The 26,598-nt window shown below is 42.1% G+C and overlaps 1 protein-coding gene across 15 annotated transcripts in view; it reads left to right on the top strand.

The window, feature by feature from the left end:
• Positions 1–26,598, top strand: part of Arl15 (ARF like GTPase 15) — a 382,647-nt gene that overhangs the window by 150,720 nt on the left and 205,329 nt on the right.

Raw genomic sequence — 26,598 nt, forward strand, 5'->3', positions numbered from 1 at the left:
AATGATTTTGCCGACAGACTTGTCTTCTTTATTTCTCCCTCTAATATTCTAACGGGTCCTGTCTGAGTTGTCTCTTCATCCTCCTCTAGCCCTTTCCCCATCCCTGCCCAGCATCCCCTTTGGCAGTCTAGTCTTCGAAGATGGCATTCAGAAAGGTAAAAGAAAGCTGACAGGTGGTTAGCTGTCCCCGTTACCATAGCATTCATGGCTGTTAGTTGTCAACCAAATGGGGAAAAAAAATCCTTGGGGGATATTTCATTTTGTTGTTTGTGGTTCCAGACCCAGTAAAGAAAATAAGGCAGCAAGGAGCTGCAGAAAGGGCAAGTTGCCTGCAGTGGTGGGCTAGCTCAGCTGGCAGGCCGATCACCAAAGGGTTTTTCAGGATTGTCAGCTCAGCCATTTTTTTTAAAGGCTGTGTCTTTGAGCAGCCAGCTGTTATCAGAACCAGATGTTGACTGTGTCCTCCCTCTTTGTTTGCCTGGAGGGGCTGCCTCCTAACAGGGAAAGGTGCTGCTGTTAGCTCTCCTACCGGCCACCTCCGGGTGCTAGTTAATCTCTCCAGAAACTGTCCAGGGCAAACTTCTTGTCAAGAGACCCAGGGGACACACTGTCTGCCTGTTTCTTATAATTTCTGTCTTTCTGTCCAGACCATCTGATGTCCTTCACCACCACTCCCTGCCGCACCCCCCCCCAAAGTTTTCTTGTTTCCCTTTGCTGAAAGTTACTTTAGAGAAAAGTATCCCCCTTTCATTCTATCTTTCACACGTTATCCCCTGTGTTTTTATGCACTATTCCTTGGCCCTGCCTCAACACCTTATGGGGAAAAGGGCTCAGGGTATTCTTACAAAAACACTGGAATTGTTAATTCTCAGGGTTCTGATAGTGGATTAGTAAGCAGATAGTGTGAAGTAGTAGAAGCCAGGGGGTTAATTTTGTGCTAGGAAAAGAAAAGGTATGGTAATATAGACCTGGTTGCTTTGGCCTGGGAGATGGGTGGGGGCCCCTAGAGTGTCCTGCTGGTATCAGAGCAGTGTGACTTTTGAAAAAAGTCCTAGACATCTGCAGAGATGGGTGTTGGGGTAAAGGGGACAAGGAACTGTGTCCAAGGCAAAAGAACGTGAAAATGCAGAAGGGGGCCTGGATAAGACAGTGTTCACGGGATACTGCAGAACCATCCAAGTAAGGAAAGTGTAAGCAGCTGTACCCAAGGAAGTATGAATGCTCTGTATCTGTTACAGAACCGTAAGGAAGAAATGTTGACCTGCAAGGAGCGTTCTCTCAGGACACCCTGCCACTTCGTGTCTGAGCCCCTTACTGTGTTGTGATATCTGTAAAATACAAGCTTTAATACATTACCCCAACTTTATTTCCCAAGGGATTGGACTGGAAGAGAAAAGTTAAATTGCCTTAAGCTCCCCGGGAGAGATGCTTTGAGAATGGACTGTGGTATTTTCACAAATTCTCCTTTTCTAGTCGCAGGCCTATGGTAATGGGTAGTGTTGAGTGGTCAAAGCCTCTTGATAGAGTATTGTCTCCTTATCTAAGAAAATAACCGGACCGTTCTTTACCAGCAATAGCCGGTTGACTCCTGGCTCCCTGGGCCATGCACTCTATCACCGAAGCTTGGGCTGTGCTAGGGGAAATGATGTTGAGGTGAAGCCAAGGCTCTTGGATGGGAGTTAAAAGGCCACAGCTATCTGAATTGGTTGAACGGGATCCCAGGGTGGCGGTGTTCAAGCGTTTTTTACACTTGCTAAGGGAAAGCTGAGCCAAAGAAATGAATCTAGAGGCCCAGAAGTCTGTTACTGGCTCATGTAGACCTGACCTTAATTTTTTGTTTTCTCCTGGAGGAGTGCCCTAGGAAATTTTTTAAAAATCTATCTTTTTGGTCATAGTCCAGGGTAGTACTGAACAATCCACTTCTAAGACTGTATACATAAAGATTATTCTAGAAACTTGTTTCCTGGCCCTCTGACCCCCTGGCAATAGGGATCTCAAGTGCTTCTGAAGGCTGCACGGTTTCCCATTTTGAGAGGATCGGGTCATTCCCCACTTGCAGCCCTACCAACCATATTCTTGGAACATTTCTCAGCTTAGCTTCTTGTCTCTCACAAGGGAATAGGTATTACTGTTTCTCCCGGGGGTTACCATAATAACAACCAATTTTCACTGTGTATTTGGTTTCAGTGTGGTGTTGCAGCAATAGCCTTTGCAAGTCAGGAGACCAGTATTTTCCTCCAGCAAAACAAGCCATGGGGACATTGGGCAAGGCCCTTAGCATTCCCAAAGTAGTTTTCTTTTCGATGCTGGTAGCTGCTGACGCTGATAGCTCTTCTCCTGTTTGAGCCTAACATACGCCATGCATTTGACCTCGGAGCTCAGTGCATGCCTTACCCTGGCTGTTAAGCTACTGCAGAGGGCTGTACAGCCCTGGGTCCTTCCTTTCCTTTCCACCTTAACCTCAGTCACTTATTTTATCTTTAGCTGTGGTAGATATGCAGGGAAACTTGTGTTTTATGTGTTCAGTGAGCAGGATACACACATTTATATCCTATAACTGGCGTGAGTTCAGGATGCAGTCTAGGGTAAGATGAAACGAAGTGGATTTCCCAGAGGAGAAGAATGCAGACAAACACATAAGGGACAGAAGTCATGGAGGGAACAATAGGCTCCGATTATGGCTGGGAGAAGATGGGAGACTTACACAGAGCATTAGAAACACCAGCAGTTTCAGGGCAGAGGACACATTGTTAAATTATTCCTCAAGACAGTAGAGTAATGATATCCCCCTTAGAAGGAGGAAGTTGGCTTGTGAGTATTTAATTCATGTTATTTAATATCAGTTCTATACCTGGCCTCAAGAATACGATTCCTGCTACACAGATTTAGGTACACGCGTGCATACAATTGCCCTTCAGCTTAGTGTTCCGGATGTTTTCATGGGAGACAGGCATCAGGCATAGTGATTAGGTAAGCAGTCAGACGTTGACAGACTCCCATCGTTGTAGTGGTTTCCTGGCAACTGGTGAAGAAGTAATATCCTCTCAATGATATACCTTAGCTCACCGAATTAAATAGAAGCGCCGACATATCCACTACTGAATCAGTCAGGTCATTGGCCTCGTTGGTGGCATCGTATACTTGCTGATTTTTAATTTCCTGACGTCCAAAGTATTGTAAAAAAGACTGCTGAAGACGCATGATCATTTAAATCTTGATATTTTGGCCATCCTTCTAAGAGCTGCCAGTGTGAGCAGTATTGTTATAGAAAGTTAGTTATGCATTTTCATATAAGCACATAAAGTAATAAGGGACTTACACGACTAAAAATTGAAAGTGTGAGGTTTTTTTCTTTTTCTTTTTTTCTTTCTTTCTTTTTTTTTTTGTTTTGTTTAAAGGTCTCTGTTTTCCTTTCCTGTTCCAAACCCATGGTATTGAACACACAGTGTGTGTGTGTGTGTGTGTGTGTGTGTGTGTGTGTGTGTGTGTGTGAAAATTATCAAACAATGGCAAATGAAATCTATAACCGAGATAGAATTAAATCTGTACAAAGAAAGGAACGCAAGACAAAGCTTAGGACACAGACAATGGAGGCATGAGGTAGAGGTGGAACTCATCAGGATTATTAATCAAAGAGCTCATCAGAGTTATTAATTGGAACTCCACATTTGGAGCTGTGCCTTTATTTTCCTTTTCTCCTTGCACTAAGTAGGGGATAGCAGCTGTGTTTACCCACAAACTAAATCCTTGAATGTGGGTGCTAGACCCAGAGAGGTAGAGCAGTGTCTCAATGTACACTGACTGCCAGGTGGGTTAGAAAGCCCACACACACAGGAGACAAGCCACTTGTCTGTCCCCATTAATCACTGAAAACAGACAGCGGTAAACAGAGGAGCTGGCAGACAGACCTCTCACACAAAGAAGAGCATGTAATTATGACACGCCACAGTATGAACAAAGTCAACACCATAAAGGAAGGATCCCCAATCCAGAGTGGGAAGAGGACAGTATCAAAGACGTGGAGCTAACGAAGTGGTCAGGAGATGCCCCGAGAGCTACAGAAAGGCTTTGTGTTCACAAGAGACAATCAAACCCACCACCTAGGAATCGAAATTTGACTTTAAAATTTTAAGTAAAAATGTTGACACAATTTAGGTGTGAATTACTGAGACTTCAGAGCGAGCTAGAGAGTTTCGTCAGAAGGCCATGCAGAACAAATATTTTGAAAGTATGGGGATGTGGGGGAAGCTATAGAAGATATTTACAGAAGTGAGGTATGGATAAATGAATATTCAGATTTAATGTTTCTGAGTGCCAAGTGGGAATATATGTAAATGGGTAATTATGGGATCACACGCACGTACATCTGATACCACATGCATGCTCAGGCATACACACATATATTACTTTATGTGCACGTGTGTGGTGTATGTCTATGTGTCATGTCACTTGGATGAAATTAAAGGCAGATAAATCGATAGAAGCATACATAGAACCAGCTATAAAACACTGGATATAGACTATAATTAATCAAAGAATTTTGCAAGTTTACCTAAGGGTATATAGCAACAGTAAAAAGTGGGTGATATATTCATAAGTGGATTTTTTTCAAAACAGTTCAAAAGGCTGTGTGTTCAAGTCATGTAATAAACTTAGATGGTGAAAGAGAGTTCCCCAAGAATCAAATGCATTTTTTCCTTATGAAAACTTCATTTTTAAAGAATGAACTTTTAATAGATTTTTATTTGGTTTATTTTATGGGTGTAAGTGTTTCCCATGCATATAAGAATGTGCATTTCTGGTACCTGTGGAGATCAGAAGGCATCTAATTTTGTGGATCCGGAATCACTGATGTTTCTAAACCACCATCTGGGTTCTGCAAGAGCAACAAGTGCTCTTGACCACTGAACTATCTTGTCAGCCCCTAAAGAATGAAATATTTATGAAAGGAAATATAAAGAAAACATGATAAAGTTGGGGAGCAATATAAAACCAACAAAAGCTATGACGAATAAAAAGCATATGTATCATAATAAATGTAAATAATTAAATTTATTTTAAAATGCCATTAAAAAGCACAATACCCTTGAAAGACAGTTCAGCGAGGTATGTGGTAATATATTAAAAAAAATGAAGCTGTAGAAATGTTATCCTAAAAGTGTCATTGAAAAATCAAGTACTTAAAATCATGTTATTCAGATGAACTAGAACAGAAATTGTTGGGTAGACTATAATACACTAAGATAGCTAAATAACCATAAACTTTAAAAATACTCAGCTATAGAATTCTGAAAGCCAAAACTGAGGATCCCAGAAACAGACCTAATAAGCAGAAAAAGACTAATAGATTTATAATCAGGAGAGGAATTTAGCCTGGCTTTCAAAGACAACCTATTATAAATTAAAACACTAAAGCATTTGAATAAGTAATGATATATTAATAAACTGATCTAATTGATAATTGGTCTGATTGATACTTATTTTTTTTACTGATTTATTTTACTTAAGCAGTCTTTTGTGTATGGATTCCTCTTCTCCTTCAGCTCCTCAGTAATTTCCTTCTTGTATTCACCCCTCTCCTTTCCCACTGTCAAAACTTGGCTTCACTTTCCAGGATTCTTCTTGTGGTCTTTGTCCAGCTTTAGGCTGGCGACACTCACCTTGCTGGGGTACATGCCTACATGGCACATTGTACCCTTAGCCTTTTCTCGCTGCAACCATTCAGTCTAGATGTCATTTCTTTCTGTATACCTGGACCACTTTGCCCATCATCTTGTCTTCATAGTGTCCTTGGACAACTCAGACTTCACCATCCTTTCCAACAGGCATAGATTCTGTCTCTGTCTCGACTCTGTGGGAAGGGGAAGACCTGACCTGTCTTCAGATGTGAGAATGTGCATTGAAATGCCGGCTATCATTCTGCTTTAGTCAGAAGTCACAGAGACACTGAACTTCATTTTGGGGGCTGCCAGTCCTGTGATGGCTACAAAAGAGAGAGAGTCTACAAGTGACTTCCAGTTCTGATAATCATGTATTTTATACTCGAATCAAAAATATATGTTCCTCTGAAACATACATAATTTTATACCTGTTATCATATTTGTGCTTTCTAATTGAAGTAAATTAAAGGAAATTAGATGAGGGAAAAAGGCACCAAACAAGATTTCAAGGTATTCTAACCTTGGTACCATAAACAAAATTTAAATTTATATGACTCCATATTCAATTTACAACTCAAAACAGACAAACAGGCAACAAGAACAAAAACCAAAGCCCTTAAAGACTATGAGAAAATCTTTGTGGCTTTGGGCTGAGAAGATTTACATTTAAAGACTTCTCCACTTTCAAACAGCAGGGAAGACAAGCCATAACTAAAGAAAAAGCCTTATGTGTAAATTCTTGTAAAGGACTTGGATCCAGGTGTGGAGAAATGCAAGTGAAATTAAATAGTGAGAAAAGTCATTGAAAAGAGGATAAAGGGATTTTGTGCACTTATCCCAAATATTGGCTAGCAGAGATGGGCACATCTAGTGATGGAGGTACATGCATTTAAAGGGCTGCACCTACATTAGTGTCCGTCTAAAGGGAAAGCAATCAGACCTCGATGTACAGAACCGGCACCTCTCCCACACTGCCATAGAAGTATAAAATAATGTAATTTGGGGAGTTGGGGGTGCTGCAGAGATGGCTCAGAGGTTAAAAGCACTGACTGCTCTTCCAGAGGTCCTGAGTTCAATTCCCAGCAACCACATGGTGGCTCACAACCATCTGTAATGGGATCCAATGCCCTCTTCTGGGGTGTGTGTGTGTGTGTGTGTGTGTGTGTGTGTGTGTGACGACAGTGACAGTGTACTCATATACATTAAATAAATAAATAAATGTAATTTTCATAGTTTCTAAAAGGGGAAGATGCACCGATTCTGTCATAACTATAGTGTTCTCAGAATGAAATAAATGGAGATGGGGAAAGCAACAAGAGCCTTAGGATAAAAATAAATCATAAAGAATGTTTTTTAAGGGAAGTCTTGCATGTAAAGGTTCCATAGGAACTTCATTTTGTTACATCAGGAAATGACACCGATCAATGGGCAGAAAAATTACAACACAACTGTATGATACTCTGTTCCTCATTGGCTAAAATAAGTAAGGCATTGCTACCTGCAACAACATAGACGGATCTCAAAATAGTTAGGTCTAGCGAAAGAAGGCAGAGAGAATAAAACAGTATAGGGTGATTTGTATAGTATAATATATAGTATTACAATAAAATATAGTGTAATATATAATATATTGTGTTTATGGGAAATACAAACTAATATTTAATACCCTGATGGCTACGGATCGTCTGTGGATGAAGAGAAAGAAGACTGAAAGAGGTCACAGAACACTTTGAGGTGATATATTCACTGTCTGGGTTTAGGGAATGGTTTCACATGCACACACATGTGCAACTTAGCATACTCTGTTAAGTTTGCACAGGTTTGTCAGTCACATATGTAAAACAATAGAAAACACATGCTGTGATCCCTTAAAATAAAGATGGTTTTAATCACCTCAGGTTAAAAAATCATCATGCATATATTTCTGGTGGGATCTTGGGTTTTTTCCTTTGGGTTACTTTTCCAGTTAACGAAGGCACAGGGAAAAGGCTGAGAAAGAGCTAGAGCGGTTGCCACACAGTCACAGCTGATCATTAGGGCTGCATATTAAGAACTCAAAACGCTAAGATTACGATGTTTTCAGGTCTGTTGATTTAATATGCAGTGTTTCAAAATCTCATCGCTCGCTAATAAAAGAAACCAGAATTAATCTGTCTGCGCGCGGCAGCATGCAGTTAATGAAAAATATGCACGGCAGATTCATTAATGTAAAGAGTGAGAAAATTCTCAGCGTAGCCCAGTTGCGGCTCATGCTATAGCGGTTCTCAAAACCGTATTGACAGGGTGTTCTCTTCCCAGCCTTGACTTGGCAGAAGGTGTTTTGATGACTCTGGCACCGGGGAGAGCGTAGGTTTCATAGAAAGCAGTACGAAGTGGGCAAGCAGCGGCAGCGTTAAGACGAAAGAAGGCACCTTTGAAAGTGTCCGCTTCTAAAGCAAGGAGAACAACTGCAGTTTTGAAGTCCACTGCATGGGCTGTTACAACCCTCTGCAGTTTCAGTTCCTCTCGTTGGGCTGATCTTCTACAAGCCATATGTTATCCAGAGTGTTATCTGTGTGTTGGTTTTCCAGCCAGGCCTCATAGTGACATAAAAAGTAAGGCATCTCCCCCTTTCATTCTTTCAAGTCATGCTCATCTGAAATAGTACATGAGCAGGTACAGTACTATGTTTTCTGTCTGTCTGCTCGCTGCCATCGGTGACCTCCCTCCCGTACTGGGGAGCCGCTGGGATCCCATTCATTTCTGTGTTCTGGTTTTGTGATGTTCTGTTGGATATTAAACCAGGGACCTTATGCATCCCTGTTCTTTTTCTCTTTTGTTTGTCTGTTTTTGTTTTTTGTTTTTGTTTTATGTTTTGTTTTGTTTTTATACAGGGCCTCCCTGTGTGGCCCTGGCTGTCCTAGAACCCATGATATTTATCAGGTTGGCCTTGAACTCAGAGATTCACATGCTTCTGCCTCCTAGAACCCATGATATTTATCAGGTTGGCCTTGAACTCAGAGATTCACCTGCCTCTGCCTCCTAGAACCCATGATATTTATCAGGTTGGCCTTGAACTCAGAGATTCACCTGCCTCTGCCTCCCAAGTGCTGGGACTAGAAGTGGGCAGCACCATGTCTGGCTCCGTGTTCTGTTTTCCCTCTGTACTAGTGATAGAGTGTGAATTTACAGTCTATATAATTTTTTAAAGAATCTTTAATCTCGGACTCAGTTGGTGGTGGCTGTTTGCCAGAACACTGGTGGGATAACAGGTTCATAAGTTAGAAAAGAGGGCAGAATGCTAATTTTGTATTTTTTTCCTCCACTTTTCTTCCCACATTTCCTGAGCCGATTTAGATAATCACTTAATTTCTGTTGTATTGATTAGGCTGAATCTGTTGAGATGGCTAGACTCTGGGAAGGTAAAAACGCAGGTGTCCTTTAATTGTCAGAGCAGGGTGGAGGTTAAGGCTGTCCAATATGTATAGGTTAAGGTTTTTCAAATGTGGCTTCCCTCTGATGCTACTGTTCTTGTCTATAGCAGTCTACTTTGCAAACATTTAAGCTATTATCTGAGTAATTGCAATCTTTTTTTTTTTTTCTTTTTTCTTTTTTTTTTTTTTTTGGAGCTGGGGACCGAACCCAGGGCCTTGCGCTTGCTAGGCAAGCGCCCTACCACTGAGCTAAATCCCCAACCCGAGTAATTGCAATCTTAGCAAATGAAAATTTCTTTAAGCAGCCATGGCGCTAAGAGCAGAGGTGATTACGTCATAAGTGTAGAAAGATGCAAAAGGTCAAAATTATTTGGGCCTTGAATAGGCCTGAATTTTCCTAGTCATTTCTCATTGTGTGTGTGTCCCTGAAAACGTGATAAGAGGCTTGGACCGTGAACACTGGAAACCATCCAGCCCAAAAGGAAGGGCTGCTGGCAGCTTCCGACGGTGCACAGTTGAAATGTAGTCATTCCCGGGCCCCAAACTGATGTAAACACAGCTGTTTTCTCCGGTCCCATCAGAGGCGCGTTTGCTCCCCACATTGAGTTTATTGCATATGCATTATTGTCGTCGTCGTCGTCGTCGTCGTCGTCGTCGTCGTCGTCGTCGTCGTCGTCGTCATCATCATCGCTGTCGTCTTCCTGTGGTTTTAACTTTCACTGGGGTATCTTCACCCTAGCAAAGCAGGAATAAAATGAGTGAAAGACAAGACAGTACTGAACGCAAGATGGCGTTACTTGAGTTTCTTAAAGTCTGAAAGGATGCAGAAATGTATGCAGGCACAAAGGCCTGGAGGAAAGACTCAAATGCAGTCCTAAATCTACCCAAGCAGTGTGCATAGCACATACCAGAGGCCAAGCAGTGTGCATAGCACGTACCAGATGCCAAGCAGTGTGCATAGCACATAGCAGATGCCAAGCAGTGTGCATAGCACATACCAGATGCCAAGCAGTGTGCATAGCACATACCAGATGCCAAGCAGTGTGCATAGCACATACCAGATGCCAAGCAGTGTGCATAGCACATACCAGATGCCAGGTGGAAGCGCCTCCTTCTGCCAGCCTTTGCCATGTTCTGGTTCGGGTTGCTCAAGTTTGGAGTCAAGCATGCTTAACAGTTCTGTTCCCATCCTGCAGTGAGTTCAAGGCCACATTTTGCCTGTTTTAGGTAGTTGATGATTCTATGCTTCAAGCTTTGGCGGTCTTCTCTATGTCTCTCTGGTGCTTTTGGTACTAAACTTGTTTTCAAATGGGAGTCAAAGGATGCTGCTTTGTCCCTTTGCTTACAGACCTAAAGCAGGCATGCAACTTCTGTCTCTGGGTAAAGCTGCCCACTCCTGGATTCCTGGATTTCTGGATATCTTTCTCCTTCTGGTTGCTAGATGTGGTTTCCTTCTGATCGCTGGAGAGAAGGAGGAAGACAGCAAAGAACTGTTGGTACCACTTCATCCCTTCATTCTAATCTGAGAAATTTTATATACAGTATGATTTGGGGGTTCTTCATTTCAGTTGATCTGTGCCCTTCTCTGAACTGACCAGCTTATCAGGCCTTAAGGCAATTAAGAAAATATTTATGGGCAAGAATAAGAGATGGATTTGGGTTTATCTACTGAGGCACTTGTCAGATATCAATGGCCGTATCCTTCCTCTATCACATTACATACAAGTGAATAGAGAAACTACATTTTAAAACAAAGTTATGATTTCTCACTCGGTAGATAAAAGGAAATCCTGGTTTTTTTACTGCTTTGTGCACAAGCATTGACTACTATCCAAATGTTAAGGATTCTAATGGTTTAGCCTGTTGGACTGTTTGCATATAGTGTGGTGTTAAGATTAATACTCTGCTAGTGTGATTAAAGGCATTCAGGTTAACAGATGTGGATGCCATTGGAATCTCAGTATCCTGGGCACTGTAGTTTTGGAAACAATTGATCCAATCTAGTTTCTGAAATTTCTACTTTCTGAAATATCACTGAGAATCTGTTTTAAGATTTTTTTATCAGTATATTGAAAAAAAATCTCTATAATAAAAGTATATTTTTGATAGCGTACAGATAATTTTCAACATTATAAAATAATTGTAGAGTTTAGGAACTTCATCTCAGATTTTATTCTGATGTATATTTTGTGTTTGATTTAATATATATGTTTGCCAGGTGGTTGCTGATGTATACGTGGAGTTTAAGATTGTCTTGTTTAGGCTCAAGCCTTTAGTCCCAGTGTTCAGGAGGCAGAGGCAATTGGATTTCTATGGGCTTGAAGCCAGCCTAGTCTACATAGTGAGTTCTGGGTTAGCCAGGGATACATTTAAGAAGAAAATGAAAGAAAGGGAAACAGAAGAAAAAAGAAATGGTCCCATCTAAGTAGTCAGTGCTGCGCTCTGCTTCTGTTATTTCCTTAAAAACATTCTTAATAGTCAAGGTTGCTGCCTTTTTAAAAAATACCCCCATCTCACCCTTTATAGCTATCATAGAAACCTTGACTTCACAATGACGTTCTTTGGAGACAGTCTCTTCAGGCTGTGGTGAAATTCAATGCTCACACACCCCTCCTGTCATCTAGGGCAGTGGGTCTCTGAACAAGGAGAGCAAAGAGTGCATGGGTTGACGCGTCTGGGAACTCCGATGTTAGCGTTTTCATCTTTTCTCATTCCTTTCTGTCCTATGCTGTGGTCCCTACCTCTGACTTCCCTTATTTTTCATCTATTAGAAAGGCTGAAATGGTAACCCTGAGTGACATTGCAGCCGCAAATGGTTTGCATGGTTCCCTGTGGGGTTCTGTCTTGGACTGTTTTTCTTGTGGCTTTTTCTCAGATAGACAAGGACCCGGTCATCATTTGAAAGAAGGAGCCAATGGGAACCGAGAATACTTTATGGCTTGCCCGATTGTTCTCCCAAGGAGCAGAGCCCTGAGTAGCACAGAGTGAACCCTGTGAGAGACAGGGCTGGTCCTCCTTGCTCAGCTCCACTGGGATTTCGGTTGAGGGAGTTCAGTGGGGCAGGTCACCAGAGAAGGATACAGGGAACAAGCTCAGGAGGACCGTGTGCATCCTTTGGCCCCTGAACGGACCATGTGAAACCTTCTTTGGGACTGGAAAATGCCTGACGTGGCTAATCTAGAGTCTGTCTCTTCAAGGTTCCCTGGCCCCATCCTTGTTTTTAAAGTCCTCGGGTGCTTTGTACTTTTTGAATGTTACTGGAGGTTGCTGACCTAGGGGAGCTTGAAGTGGAAAAAAAAAAGCTATCTATAGCAGTTCTAAATCAAGTTTTAAAACAACAAAACATTTTAATATCTGTAGCTGGAAGGGAAATGCTTGGAGCTGTGCAACTGGCAGGCAGCAGCGTAGCGACTGAAGAAGAGCTGAGTCTTGAGCTAGTTTTGGACACAAACCGAGCCCTACGAAAAGGAACCCAGGCAGACTCCCCTGTCCAGCTTCCCAGCGAAGTCAGAAGGGACAGTCCTGGCAGTGCTCTGGATCCGTATGCTGGGATAGATATAAACAGCAAAACTCTCGACCCTGTAGCTATAAAAAGGAATATTTTTTATGATGTATTCATTGTCTCAGAGCAGGCTGTGAGTGTGTTTAACATTTAATTCCTATGTGCTTCTAAACCCAGGATTCTGCCTTCCTGAGTGCTTAAGCGCCCTCAGATGTTTTATTGTGTAACATTTTCTCCAGATTCTTCTTTTAATGCATGTTTCCTGCTCCCCCCCGCCCCTCACACACACACACCTCACAATCTGTTGAGAGATGTCTGTGTGAATCTTGACACAGTGACTGTTTCATGGCTTTAATCTGAACGTGGATTGTTGCAGCCGGAAGCCTGAGATTAGTGGTACTGGCTGTTTATCTCAAAAACAGATGAAATTTCATATCGAGGCAACACACATCAAAAGGTGGACTTGCTGAACCCAAGTCACACTTTAGTTCACTTTCAAACTCTCCATGTTGCTCGAGTTCTTCCCAAGCTTGGAGATGTGTATCTCTTGAGATGCAAGCGTTTATCGTGGGTAACACCATGCCTTTATCGTGTGTGTGTGTGTGTGTGTGTGTGTGTGTGTGTGTGTGTGTGTGTGTGCATGAGCATATGTGCAGGCATACATTCATACGTTCATGTTGTGACCATGCTGAAGAGAGTATGGGGGTTAGCCCAGGAGTCAGTGTGCAGAATGAGGAGGACATTGCGGTAGAGTTTAGAAGTTCATCCTCAATTGCGTAGATATTTTTATATATTTGTGCTGGCTGGTTTTATGTCAACGTGATGCACATTAGGGTCATTTTGGAAAAGGGAACCTCAATTGAGAAATGCCCCCATCAAGCCTGTGGCACATCGCCTTGATTCAGGATTGATGCGAGAGGGTCTAGCCCACTGTGGGCACTGGTACTCCCGGGTCGTGTAGTCTTGTAGGCTGAGAAAGCCATAAGGATCAAGCCAATAAGCCAGCACTCCCCCATTGTTTCTGCCTCCGGGTTCCTGCCTTGAGTTCCTGCCCTAACTTCTGTGGATGACAGATTATAAGCTGTAACTTGAAGTACATTCTTTATTCCTCACGTTGGTTTAGGTCATGGGATTTTGTCCCAGCACTACAGACTGTAACTAAGACGGATTACCTTGTACAGTTTAGTCTGAGAGTGAGCGACGGCCCTGGTCTACCTTGCTTGTGAGGTCTGACTGCTGTGCAGGTCTGCAGGGTCCTCTGAGCTCACCCTGGTGAGTCCTGTACAGTGATAGGTGTGTTTACCACGGTGATCCCTCCGAGCCGTCCTTCTCAAAAGCTGTGTCAGACAAGTGGTTGTATACGGCCTTCTTCACAGATGAGCCTTGAGGTTACGCGAGTATCTTGTAGTAGTTTACCTCCCAGGGATTTGATCTCATAAAATGACCCGAAAATACATATTCATTTAGCTGTCACTCAAACCTGTTGAATCAAACTCAAAGAAACACTGTCTTGAAATCCCTGATAGGATGTTGCACTGTCTCAGGTTGAAGACTGGCGCTGATAGAGAAGTCAATATCCTGAATAGAATGTGTATGCTTGCACATGCGTGCACACAGGCCTGTGCGATTGTTGTGTCTGTGGAACAGTGATGGCAAATTCATTGTCCCCAATGTCCATCTTGCTGTTATTCAGTCTGAAAGATTTTTTTTTTCGAGCCTAAACATTCCCCATTTCTTTCACTGTTTTTCATGTGGCATGGTCTTCCAATCTTTTTCTGTCACGGCTGCCCCTCTAGATCAGTTTTAAAGTGGGCCCGTATGAAGCGCCATGTCTTGTGGTCTCATAGGTGCCAGTGTGTTCAGCCTCCAGTGCTGTTTCTCTTTGTGCCAGCAATCCATGACCTCACACCCTATTGGCTCACATTGGGCATGCCCAAAACAGCCTGCCGCTTTTCTTCAGGTCTTGCTGTTTCTGTTCCTCGGTCAATTTAAAATGCTAGATATTACTTATATTGCTATGAAATTTCACTGTGTAAATACTGGCTTAGGGGTCCAGCTTGTCATGGATTTTTTTTTACATGTTTTAAATTTTATCACCCAATGTATTAGCAATTTCTTTCAGCTTTGGGACATCCAAAAATATTAACGTGATGCCTTCAACGTTTTTGTTCAGTTAAAATATAAATGTGTCAAAGTGTCTACTCTGTGCTAGTCTTGTGCTCCTTGCTAGAGATAACGAGATGACTAGAATGTAATCATTTCTTTGGAGAGCTCACAGGCCACGGGGAATAATAGACATGCAATTACCTAACTATTATGTGGTGTGGTAATTGCCATAATGGAGCTGTGTGTAAAGCGCTGAGGCCGAAAGTTGGTTGGGAACCATAGAAAAGGTAACTGGTTCTATGTTGGCGTAGGCCCATGAATTTCCAGTCACGGCAGATGTCAGCTACCTAACTGCTGCCTTTCGTTTACCTCGCTCCTCCTCTTGTTTCATTCTTAGCCAAAGACACAACAGAAAGCTTGTCAAATATTTTCCTGAAATGATCTTTATAAGCGTTGCACTTTCCGGGTGGACCCAGAAACCTGGCAGGGCCCTCCAGAAGGAATGGAGGATTACTGGGACTTCTCTGTTGTGCACCTGTGGGTAGTTCATCATAATCTGAGTGTTTCAGTCCAGGACAGGTTTGCCCATCAGCAGTCCTCTGGTAATGTCCCCATTCTCAATAGTTTGGTAGCATTGCTTGGGGCGGTTTGGAGACGACACCAGCTTCTGCTATCTCAGTAGGTAATCTGTCTAGATCTGTATTCTTGAATTGCACTCTATCTTCAAACTCCAGATTCCTCTGAACTCTTTCCAGGGTAAGAATCACCCTTTTTACGTCTTTTCTGCTCCCATCCCCCCCCCCCAACTGTTCTTAGTATTTGTTGCAAGTATAAATTCACGGGAAGCCTTTCTCTTCCCCTTTCATCCCGAGTTAATTATCTTTCTCTTTTGGATGATGGGCCATTTTTTTTCTTCCTTCTTCTTTTTCATTTTTATAGTTATGCTTTCGAAAAGCTCTATAAAAGTTAAAGTTGGTGACCATTTTGGGTGTCGTGTGGTTTCTGGGATAACCCATGAGCTACTACTTCTTGAAGAGTGACAGTCAAATCCAGACAGATTCATCGTTGTCCTCTCCCCATTGAATCCGTAAGAAATATGTTTATCAGACCTGAGAGTGTTACGATATCATGTGTCTAGTAATAACCTGGCTCTGACGTTGTCACTGTCACTATTGTTCTGTTTGCCACTGAGACTGGACAATTCACACTTTTGGCCATCAACCATACTTGTATAGGCATTTTCCCACTTAGTCTCTCTTTTGGGTGGTTGGACTGATGACCTGCCCTTCTCCTTATTTACTGTTGTCCCTGTTAGGGTTACTATGGCTGTGATGAAACCTCATCCTTGGGGAGGAAAGGGTTTGTTTCAGCTTACGCTCCCAGGTCACAGTCCATCGCTAAGGGAAGTCAGAGCAGGAACCTGGAGGCAGGAGCTGATGCAGAGGCTGTGGAGGATGCTGCTTCCTGGCTTGTCCACCAACCAGGGATGGTACCACCCACAATGGGCTGGGCCCTCCACATCAATAGCTAATTAAGAATATGCGTTACAGCTGGATTTCATGGAGGCATTTTCTAAGTTGAGGTTCCTTCCTTTCAAACAACGCTAGCTGTGTCAAGTTGACACAAAACTAGCCAGCACAATCGATCCCTTGTCAGTTTGACACACAAACCCTTCATTGTTAAGCCATAACCTTTTCTCTTTTGTTCTTCTTCCAATCACACATTTGAATTTTACAAATGAACACTCTGTCAAATATGAACATTTGAATTTTACAGTGTTACATATGAACATTACAGTATAAATGTTCTAAATTTTAAAAGTCCCCCAGTCTTTAAAAATTAATACACTTAAGAATTCCATATCTTTAAAATCCAAAGGCTTGTAAAATTCAAAGTCTCTCAATTGTGGGCTCCTGTAAAAAATTTTTTTAAAAAGTAATAAATTAAATACTTTCTTACTTCAACAAAGAAGAACCAAGGCATAGTCCCACTCTGAACAAAGCAAAACCAAACGTCCAAAATATAAATTCAGTATCCAATTCAATGTCCAATTATCTGGGCTTCACTCACAATCTTCTGGGCTCGGGTCACTTCTCCCACTCCACCCTTAGCAGTACACACATTTTGTCTTCTAAGCTCAGGCTGGCCCTCATCCACCTGCTGTTGTTCTTGGTGGTCATCCTCTGGTACTGGCATCTCGAAAACTGCTGGTGTCTGGAACTGGGCTTCACGGTCACTAACAGCCTCTTCTGGACTCTCTTCAGGGACTCCAGTCCCACTAGACAGTGCTAAGCCTCAGCTGCTCTCCATGACCCCTCCATGCTGTCCACACCATTACCACCTGGGTAACAGTGACTTACATTACCAAGTTCAGCTGTCAGCACGAGGTATATAACCTCAACCACTTCTAGAACACAGATTCTGTGTGCTGATCCTGAGGGAATTTTCCATAAGACTTTACTTCAACAATAGTGGTCTCTTAGTCATAGCTGATTCTTTAGCCACAGCTAACCAACATCCATTGTTCCAGCAAAGCAAAGGTTTATTTTAATGGTTCTGGTCTCTTGTTAATCACAGCCAACGCTTCAGCTCCAGCTGGCCAGCTTCTTCACACAAATGGCCCTGTAGGGTTTTTGTTTCCCTCAGAAACTTCACAAGCCAGGCCTCCATCATCATCTGCACCGCTCTCAAAATTCTTATTTTCCAAGCTCCTACAGAACAGTTTAGTGAACTCTCAACACTCAAACTTTTCTAGCCCAAAGTTTGTCCTAGTAAGAGTGACTATTGCTTTGATGATGCACCATGACGAAAGCAACTTGGGGAAGAAGGGGTGTATTCCACCTTGGACTTCCAGCCTAGCTATTTTTCTCATTTCTTCAGCAAAGCACTTGACAAGTGTAACTTAAGGAAGTGCTTATTATCTGCTCATGGCCCAAGGGTCCAGTTTATCATTGCAGTGAAGTCATGGTGTCAAGAGCTTGAGGCAGCTGATCACATAGCATCCACAGTCAGAAAGCAGGGCAAGGGTAGAGGAGGCTGGACTTGTCTCCTTTTATGCATTTTGGGACTGTAGCTTGGAGAATGGTACTGCCTACAGCTAGGGTAGCTCTTTCCACTTTAGTTAACTCTATCAGAAATTTCCTCATAGTCAAGTCATGGTCAGAAATTTGTCTTCTGGGTAATTCCCGGTCCTGCCAATTGACCATCAATATTAACCATCACATTGAAAAAATATATATATTCCTAATTCCTTCGAATTGTAGAGAATGTTTTAGAATATTTTTTATTGACAGTTTCATACATGTACATACAATGTATCTTGACCATATCCACTCTGGATCCACCTCTCCAACTCTGCCCCCAACACTTCTCCCTCCCTCCTTCATGTCCTCTTGGTTTGTTGTTTTAAAATACTCTATTGATGGCTGTTGGTGTTGTCTTCTCAAGTGTGGTGCCATCCCTTGGGGAGAAGTTTGGGTTCTTAATTGGCTTGATAATGTGTAACATATAACGATATTATGTATTAGCTTTGGGTTTCTGCTTTCGGCAGTTACATCTCCGATCTTTAGTATAGTGTAAATCTTGTCCTTTATACTTGGGTATATTGCATACTGCTGTCTATGAATCTAGGAGATTTTTCTCACGAAACATGCATTTTTAGTGATTTCCTTAGATTAATATTAAAAACAGGATCAAAGCATTTATTTGAAGATTTATCTCTATCTCGTGTGTTTTAAGTATTTGCCTGCATGTATGTGCCTTGTGTGCATGCCGTACGTTTTGCCTGTGTATACCAGAGGAAGAGGTCAGATCTGTTAGAATTGGAGCTATAGATAGATAAGGACAAGCCACTGTTCGGATGCTACTCACCAACCCAGGTCCTCTGCAAGCACAGCACTTGCTCCTAACCACTGAGTCATCTCTCCAGCTCCTGCAGATCAAAGTATTTTAAGGCTCTGCTACATAGTACAGAACTAATCTGTAGATCAATTTATATTCATGTTAACAATATATTTTGCTTTTGTTGTTACCTAGATTTGTATTTCTATTAGTGTTATAGTCTATTTTTTTTTGTTTTCCCTATTTCCAGTTGCTTTAAAACATCATTCGCATTTTTTAGATAAGTGAGCAAGAAAAATATTACTGTATAATTTTGTGTTTTGTTAACATTTAAATTTAAACCTTTTAATTTTGCAGTCTGTTGGTAATTATTCTTATCTCATCATTTTGCTTTTTAATATATGGCTACTTTATATACCAGTTATTTTAGGTGAAATTTCACTTGAAGTTTTTTTCTTTAGATTTTTATTGGTAATGGGTTAAGGTTTTGGTAAATTTGGAGGAAGAACTGAAATTTTAACTATATCATGTGATAGTTTGTACTGGATGTGGTTTTTTTTTTAAGATTTATTTCATTATATTTACCTGTGTGTTTCCGTGTCAGTGTATGTGAATATGTGTGTGCCAGTGTCCTCAGAAGTAGAAGTCAGAGGCATTGAGTCCTCCTGGAGCTACAGTTACAGGTTGTCACCATCTGGCTCGCGTGCTGGGAACCAAACTGGGGTCCTCTGGAAGTGCAGTACACACTCTTAACCACTGAACTATCTCTCTGGCACCACAGTGTTTTATGCTGTATTTACGTGTATGTATATCACTTACATAAACTTCAGGATGCATTTCCTGATTGTTAGCATGATTTGTTGATACAAAGATTTCTCCATTGTATTATAGAGAAATTTGAGAATATATTTAAGTTTATTTCTAATTATCAATAGAACCACGTCTTCCAGTTACTTCTTTGGGCTTTCTCTGTGTTTGGACATCGTTTCCAGTGATGACCATTTGCTTTCCAGGGGCAGCATTCTTGCATTACTTACCTCTTTTGTTGTACTACTAGAACCTTAAGAGCAATGCTGCGTCTGATGGCAATGTTAATGTTGTGCCTTCTCTACCCAGAGAATAGTACTTGGAACCCAAAGGACTACATCAAAAATCTTTGGTAGAGGAAACTCACTTGAATCTCACCAGTCAAGATTTTGACTAGAATTGATGAAGCTAAGCATGTTATGTATAAATAACAGGACTACAAAATAGGAACATATGTGACATTAAAAAAAATCAATCCTGGATTACCCTGGCCGAACAGTGGGGGCAAGATTGTGCACAGATACTATGGGGATGACATTAGCTGAAATGCCCAACAAAAGGGAGAGAGAATCTGCAGCGATCATATCCAGAGGTTAGGCATGGGCCCCAGTTGAGGGATGGGGCCACCCAGCCTTCTCAAAATTTTAACCTGTAATTGCTCCTGTCTAAAGAAAATGCAGGGACAAAGAGTGGAGCAGAGACTGAAGAAAAGGCCATCCAGAGGCTGCCCTACATGGGGATCCATCTCATATGCAGCCACCAAACACAGACACTATTGTTGATGCCAAGAAGTGCTTGCTGATAGGAACCTGATATGTGTGTCTCTTGAGAGGCTCAGCCAGAGCCTTACTGATGCAGATGGGGATGCTTGCAGCTAACCATTGGATTGAGAACAGGGTTCCCAATGGAGGAGTTAGGGGAAGGACTGAAGGAGCTGAAGGGGTTTGCAATCCCATAGAAAGAACAATATCAACCAACCAGACCTCCTAGAACTCCCAGGGACTAAACCACCAACCAAAGAATACACGTAGGGACCCATGGCTCCAGCTGCATATGTAACAGAGCATAGCCTTGTCTGGCATCTAAGGGAGGGGAGGCCCTTGGTCCTGTAAAGATTTGATACTCCCCCCACCAACAAAGGGGACTGCTAGGGTGGATGGGTGGGCAGGTGGGGGAAGCACCCTGTTGGAGGCAGGGGAAGGGGGTGGGATGGGTTTCAGAGAGGAAACCGGAAAGGGGGATAACATTTGAAGTGTAAACAAAATACCCAATTAAAAAAAAAAAAGAATGGAGGAAAAGTAGATCTTAGCAAAGGGAAAGTCACAGACAATAGCAGTAAGGAAGAATCCTTGACATTGGTTGAAAATGTAAAGGTTTGCAAATGATACCTGTGGACCAGGCCGTCAAGAACATTGAGGCCCTGTTCTTTGACTAATGCCTCCCCAGCTTTTCCATAATATCAGATACATCGAAATAATCGTATTTCTATAACTATGGGCATAAACTGCTAAGTACTGGAGGTGAGGAATAGACTGAGGGACAGGTGACTCAGGCCACACTAGTTGCTCCCTCCGCCATCAAACCAGGGCACATCTGAGTTTGGAAGCATGTGAGTGTTCTGCTTTTATCAATGTTTCTCTCCAATTCCAACTGAAGGCTGTTCTGAGGTATTTTGCCCAGAAAACTGCTTACTTCTATTTGCATGCACATGCAGATGCCCCTTTAAAGGTTCCATATATGTTTGTCTTCCCAGTTGAAACCCCAAGAGGCCCATGTGTTAATCTCTCCTTCAAAGCCACAGGGCTGGCTTTAAAGCATGATGTAAGTCTTCATGCACCTCAAGTTTCTTCCTTGCCCAACCCCCAAAGACAGATTTTTAGATATCCCAGGTCTGAGCCACCATGCTTGCTTTTGATTTTATGATTAAACAATTGTAGTTTAGTGTTGGAACTCTGGATTTTGACATCTTATTATCTTATTCTTGTTAAGTACGTTGATCATTTCAGATCCTTCTTTCAGGGATAGAATGCTGCTCAAATAGTAATCAAGTTATTACACTTCGCATCTGAAGGAGCTGTTGTAGACTAAACAAAATTATCTTAATGAGCGATTTTCTATAAAAGCATTTGCCTTGATTAAAGAACCCCGTGTAAGTACCAAAGCACTATAATTTAATGCTACTTACTCCATGTCGACCAGTTAGGTTAGCAAGGCAGGTGCTTCACAGCTCCCCATGTGTTTCCTGGCATTTAACTAGTTAAATTGACTGCAAGCAAAAAACAAACAAACAAACAAACAAACAGACAAAAAAAAAACAAATCCTGATTTAATATCTTTAGAAATTTTAATAGTAGGAATAGGTTAAAAAGTTAACAATTTGATCTTAATTTTCTCTAGATGTAATGATGATAATTTGGTTATATTTTTTAAAGGATCTTATCTTTGAGATATATGGAGAGAGAGAGAGAGGGAGGGAGAGAGGGAGAGAGGGAGAGAGAGGGAGAGAGAGAGAGAGAGAGAGAGAGAGAGAGAGAGAGAGAGAGAGAGAGAGAGATAAACATCCGTAGACAACTTCGAAATAGTTCAGAGAAGGAATCAGAAGTTCAGCTGGGCAGGATTGAGGGGTGTCAGGACTGGGTGGCAGTTTTCACCACACTTTCCCACGTGATTGCATCTTCCTGTTCACTTCTCTCGATAACAAGAATGAAAGTCTCAGGAGTGTAATCCATCCTTTTGTTTGAGCAACATCGGGAAGATGGTTCTGTCAGGAGGGAAGATGGTTCCTCTGCACTGTGTTTGGTCTAAGCTGCCGTGTTCTCTTTTCTGTCATTTTCTTAGCTTTTTAGTTTCTTCCTTTCTGGATTCCTATCTCCGTTATAACTCTCTACTTTGCTACTGTCTGTGTCCCTCTCTCCAGTGGGCTCGTCCTTCCCTCCGTCTCCCACAAATGATTTACTACTTCTAATATGCTCTGAGTAGAGAGCCAAGAAATTAAGTGTGATCACATTTTTTTTTTTCTCTAGGCAGAATTTCTGTGTGGGCCCTGGGGACTTTTCAGCATCTTAAGCAAGTAAGCTTTAGGATGTTATTGGAGGACATTTTTGTTTGCCGCCCCCACCGCTTCTAGTTTTCGGTTGTGTTCTGGATAGTTGATGATGTATCCTGTGGCTGTTTAGATTTGAGTTTTAAGAATAGGATTTATTTTGTTTGCCTGTTCTTAGTGACGTAATGATTGGCAATAATATTTCTTTTAAAGGCCCACAGAAGTGTAAGAAAAGTTATTGTGCTTTTAGGGGACAGACTGGTATTACTCAGAAGTACCACAAAATGCCAAAATGAGCTAGCTAGAGGCATACAGATATTACGGAGTTGGTGACCTGCTAACGTGAGCCAGTGGATCAGGCAGGGGCTGTGCCTAATTGTTTTGCCACCAGATTTGGGACTCCCAGTGTTTTGTGTGCTATATAGAAGCCACTCAATAAATGTCTGGTAGCTGATATAGTAGGCATAGGTCACATCATTTTATTTGAGCACACAGGAATAGAATGAAGATGGTTTGCCCATGGGCATAGCTGCCCATCATACCCCGAGTTAATCCTAAAGCACATGTGCAGAAAATTGTTAGCTCAAGGCAATTATTGAAAAGGGCTGGCTGTGTGAAACTCTGTACTGTGCCATGTCTAATTCTGTCAATTGAAAGGATATATGTTTTCCTCTAGGATAACAGTACATGGACAAAGCAGGTTTGTAAAAATGCAAGGGAGTCTTTGGAGGGAAGTGATGTTTGGGCTCAGATTTGAAGCGCTCCCTGGGATTCTCTAGGTCAGTCGGAATTGAAGAGGAGGACAATTGCAGGGGTTTTGGAGTATCCATAGTTAACAGGTTACCCTGGCAAGAAAGGAAGGGCAAGTTGGTTGAAAAAGGGTTTGTAGACTCTTCGGAGTCAGGCTAAGAGATTAAAAAATGACTTTTACGATTCACAGTTTGAATTTTGGCCATCAGCCTGTGGCCTGGGAATTTAGGAACCTCTAGGGGAGGATATATAGCAAAAGTAAGGTCTATTTGGGGACAAGTTGAGTTTAAAATACCTGGAGCACATCTAGAAGGGGACATATGGTAGGTGATAGAATGTTTACTTACTTACTTACTTATTGGTTTCTTGAGACAAGGTCTCAATATTTGCTCTGACTTTCCTGGAACTTACTCAGTAGACCAGGCTGGCTTTTAACTCTCAAAGATCCCCCTGCCTCTGCCTCCTGAGTGCTGGGATTGAAGGCTTGGACCACCACCACACCGGGATATGACAGTAGAACATGCAGTGACTACAAACACTGGCAAAGTGTGTATAGAGAAGAACACTGGTGAACAGAGGTAGATGCTTATTAGCAGAGATAACTCTTGCTGGAGATCTGTATGTGTGCAGTAGAAAGACCATACCTACCTACCTTCCTTCCTCCCTTCCCTTCCCTTCCCTTCCCTTCCCTTCCCTTCCCTTCCCTTCCCTTCCCTTCCCTTCCCTTCCCTTCCCTTCCCTCCCCTCTCTCTTTCTTTCTTTCTTTCTTTCTTTCTTTCTTTCTTTCTTTCTTTCTTTCTTTCTTTTCTTCTTTCTCTTTCTCACCTCTGGAATATAGCATAGCATATGTGGCACCTGGGAAATCTTCCTAGAGTTTAGCTCTCAGGCGTCTCTTTGGAAGAAGCATTGCAGAGTGCAGTGAATAGCATTGGCCAGGCCAAGAATGGGCTGCCGAGGAGACTCTCCATAACTCACTAAGACTTTCCTTCTGTATTCATTAATCCACATGGGGAAGCAGCTCCCTAGCTGTGTGTTTGAGTTCATTATCTATCGCTGTTCAAAAGTTTACCCTGAAGTTAGAGACTAAGCACAAGTTTCCTCAATAAGTTAAACATAGAAGTTACACACACACACACACACACACACACACACACACACACACACCTACCTACCTTAGGCAGGCATGGAGCCTCTAACCTCTGGTGGCAATTTGGAAGACTGAGACAGAAGATCACTGTGACTTTGACATTAGCCTGGGCTCCAGATTGAGGCTCTTGTCTCCAGAGAAATAAGGGGGAACAATCCCAAAAATATTCTAACAAACTGTGATGACTTGAATATGCTTGGCCCAGGTCATGGTACTATTAGGAAGTGTGGCCATGTTGTGGCCTTGTGTCACCATGGGCATGGGCATTAAGACCCTCATTCTAGATGCCTGGAAGCCAGTCTTTCATGTTGGCCTCAGGAACAAGATGTAGAACTCTCAGCACTTCCTACACCATGATTGCCTGGATGCTGCCATGTTCCTGGCTTGATGATAATGGACTGAACCTCTGAACCTGTAAGCCAGCCCCAATTAAATGTTGTCCATGTAAGAGTTGCCTTGGTCATGGCGTCTGTTCACAGTGGTAAAACCCAAACAAACGAAGACAAACTTTCATGGTGGTGTAAGTATCAAGTTTGTACAGCAAGTTTTATTAAATTAACTAGGATATAGAAGCAGCTTCTATGTCTGTCTACAAGTTAGTGGATAAAGTAGAATGTGCTGCTCACACTGTGGGATACAGTTCAGATTGTGGGACGCCATTCATACAGCAGGATAGCAGTCATCCACAAAGGGACACCTCTTTAAGTTCTCTTGCTGTTGGGAAATCTCGGTCCCTTGGAGCATTTAGATGGAAGCTTTGGCAACTTGTAGACCAAGAAAGCAGTGAGACATGCCTGGGATAGAAAGGTGGAGGTGGAAATTAGGGTTTTCGCAACCCAACATGGAGATGACATCACCTCTCATATTTTGTTGGTTACATGAAAGGCCCTAGATCTACTTGTGCTCAGTGGAAAGAAATGACACAAAAGTGTCCACCTCAGAAGCTCAGCCTCCAGACAACATCTTACAGACATTAAGCTTTGTCCCTCACCATGTCAAGTTTCTGTGCCTCATGAGTAATTTGTGTTGAGATGGCTGGATCTCCTTCCTGGGAGACTTTGCTCTTGTAAACGTACATATCATGTTTCTGTGCCTATGGCAGCACTATGGTAGCTATAAAAGTAGTAGCTCTTGATTGACCTTATGAAAATCTTAAGAGTGTGTGACATTGTCTTAGTGCTACCTAATTGTGCTCAGAGTGTTTCCTTATTCATCAATCAGTAGCAACGACACATCCTTAGACAGAGTTGTGACCAAGACTGTGTACTGAGATCTGGCTCTTGACCTTAATTATTCTAAGTGGAAGAGATGAAATCTTAGCACCACTTCCAACCAAAGAATAGGAGCAGGGTGAAGTATGTGGGTTTTTTTTTTTTCCCTACTACTCATTTTATGGTCAGCCATTGGTGAGGGACAGGGAGTTTTCAAACTAATAGGAGCCCAGGCTTAGTATTGAGAGCAAATTATTTTAAAATGAATATAACCTGTGTCAAGCAGATCAAAAGACATTTTCACTCTCTCTTTCCCATTGTTTTTGCTCATCTAGAATAAAGGGTATGAAGGGGTCTCCCTACTAGCCACCTATGAAAAGAGATCCCAGCCTAATATTACAGCTTTAAGATAATTCATAGTTGTGGAACTCTACTGGACACCTAATAAATGTTTCTTCTCATGCCTTATTCTTTTCCAGGCAATTATATTGTTTAACTGTCCCAATATAAATACGACGTAGGCAGTAGGCTTAGCATCATTTGAATCTCACTGCCTCTCTTCTTCCGAGTGCTGTTCTTCTGGGAAACTGTATTTGGAAGCGAGGTCCTGACCTCAGGCTATTTCAATCTCATCTGTCTTCTCCTTGCTAGTTCTCTGATTCCTAATCGCTTTAGTCTGTGACACTCTGTTTGTATTATCCTCTTGTTTCCAAGTGCTCTGTGTCACAGACACACTTAAATTTAAGCTAATTAAAGTTAATTTCATTCTGAGGGTCCTTCTTGCCCTTGGAGATAATAGCACATATCCCGCAGCATCAAAGAAGAAAGTTGGCAATTACTGACTTCATAGTAGGATCCAGTGTGACGAAATCTCCTGCGTGATGCATGTGCTTTCGTGGCTAGTCTCATTTTAATGCAGAGTAATTGTGTAAAAGAGGAAGTGTGATCACTTTTAGATATGATTTTAATGCTTTATGCATCTGGCTACGGTTCTAGGGACTGCTTGTCTAGATGTGTCTAGAGGATCCTGTCACTGTCTCCATTCATTGTGTCAATTTCCAAGCACAAAGAAAAAGCTTATGTTTGAAAGGACAAGGTGGACTTCTCTGCTTTGGAAAG

The sequence above is a fragment of the Rattus norvegicus genome, chromosome 2, assembly GCF_021556685.1.
Source record: "Rattus norvegicus strain SHRSP/BbbUtx chromosome 2, alternate assembly SHRSP_T2T, whole genome shotgun sequence".
NCBI lineage: Eukaryota > Metazoa > Chordata > Mammalia > Rodentia > Muridae > Rattus > Rattus norvegicus.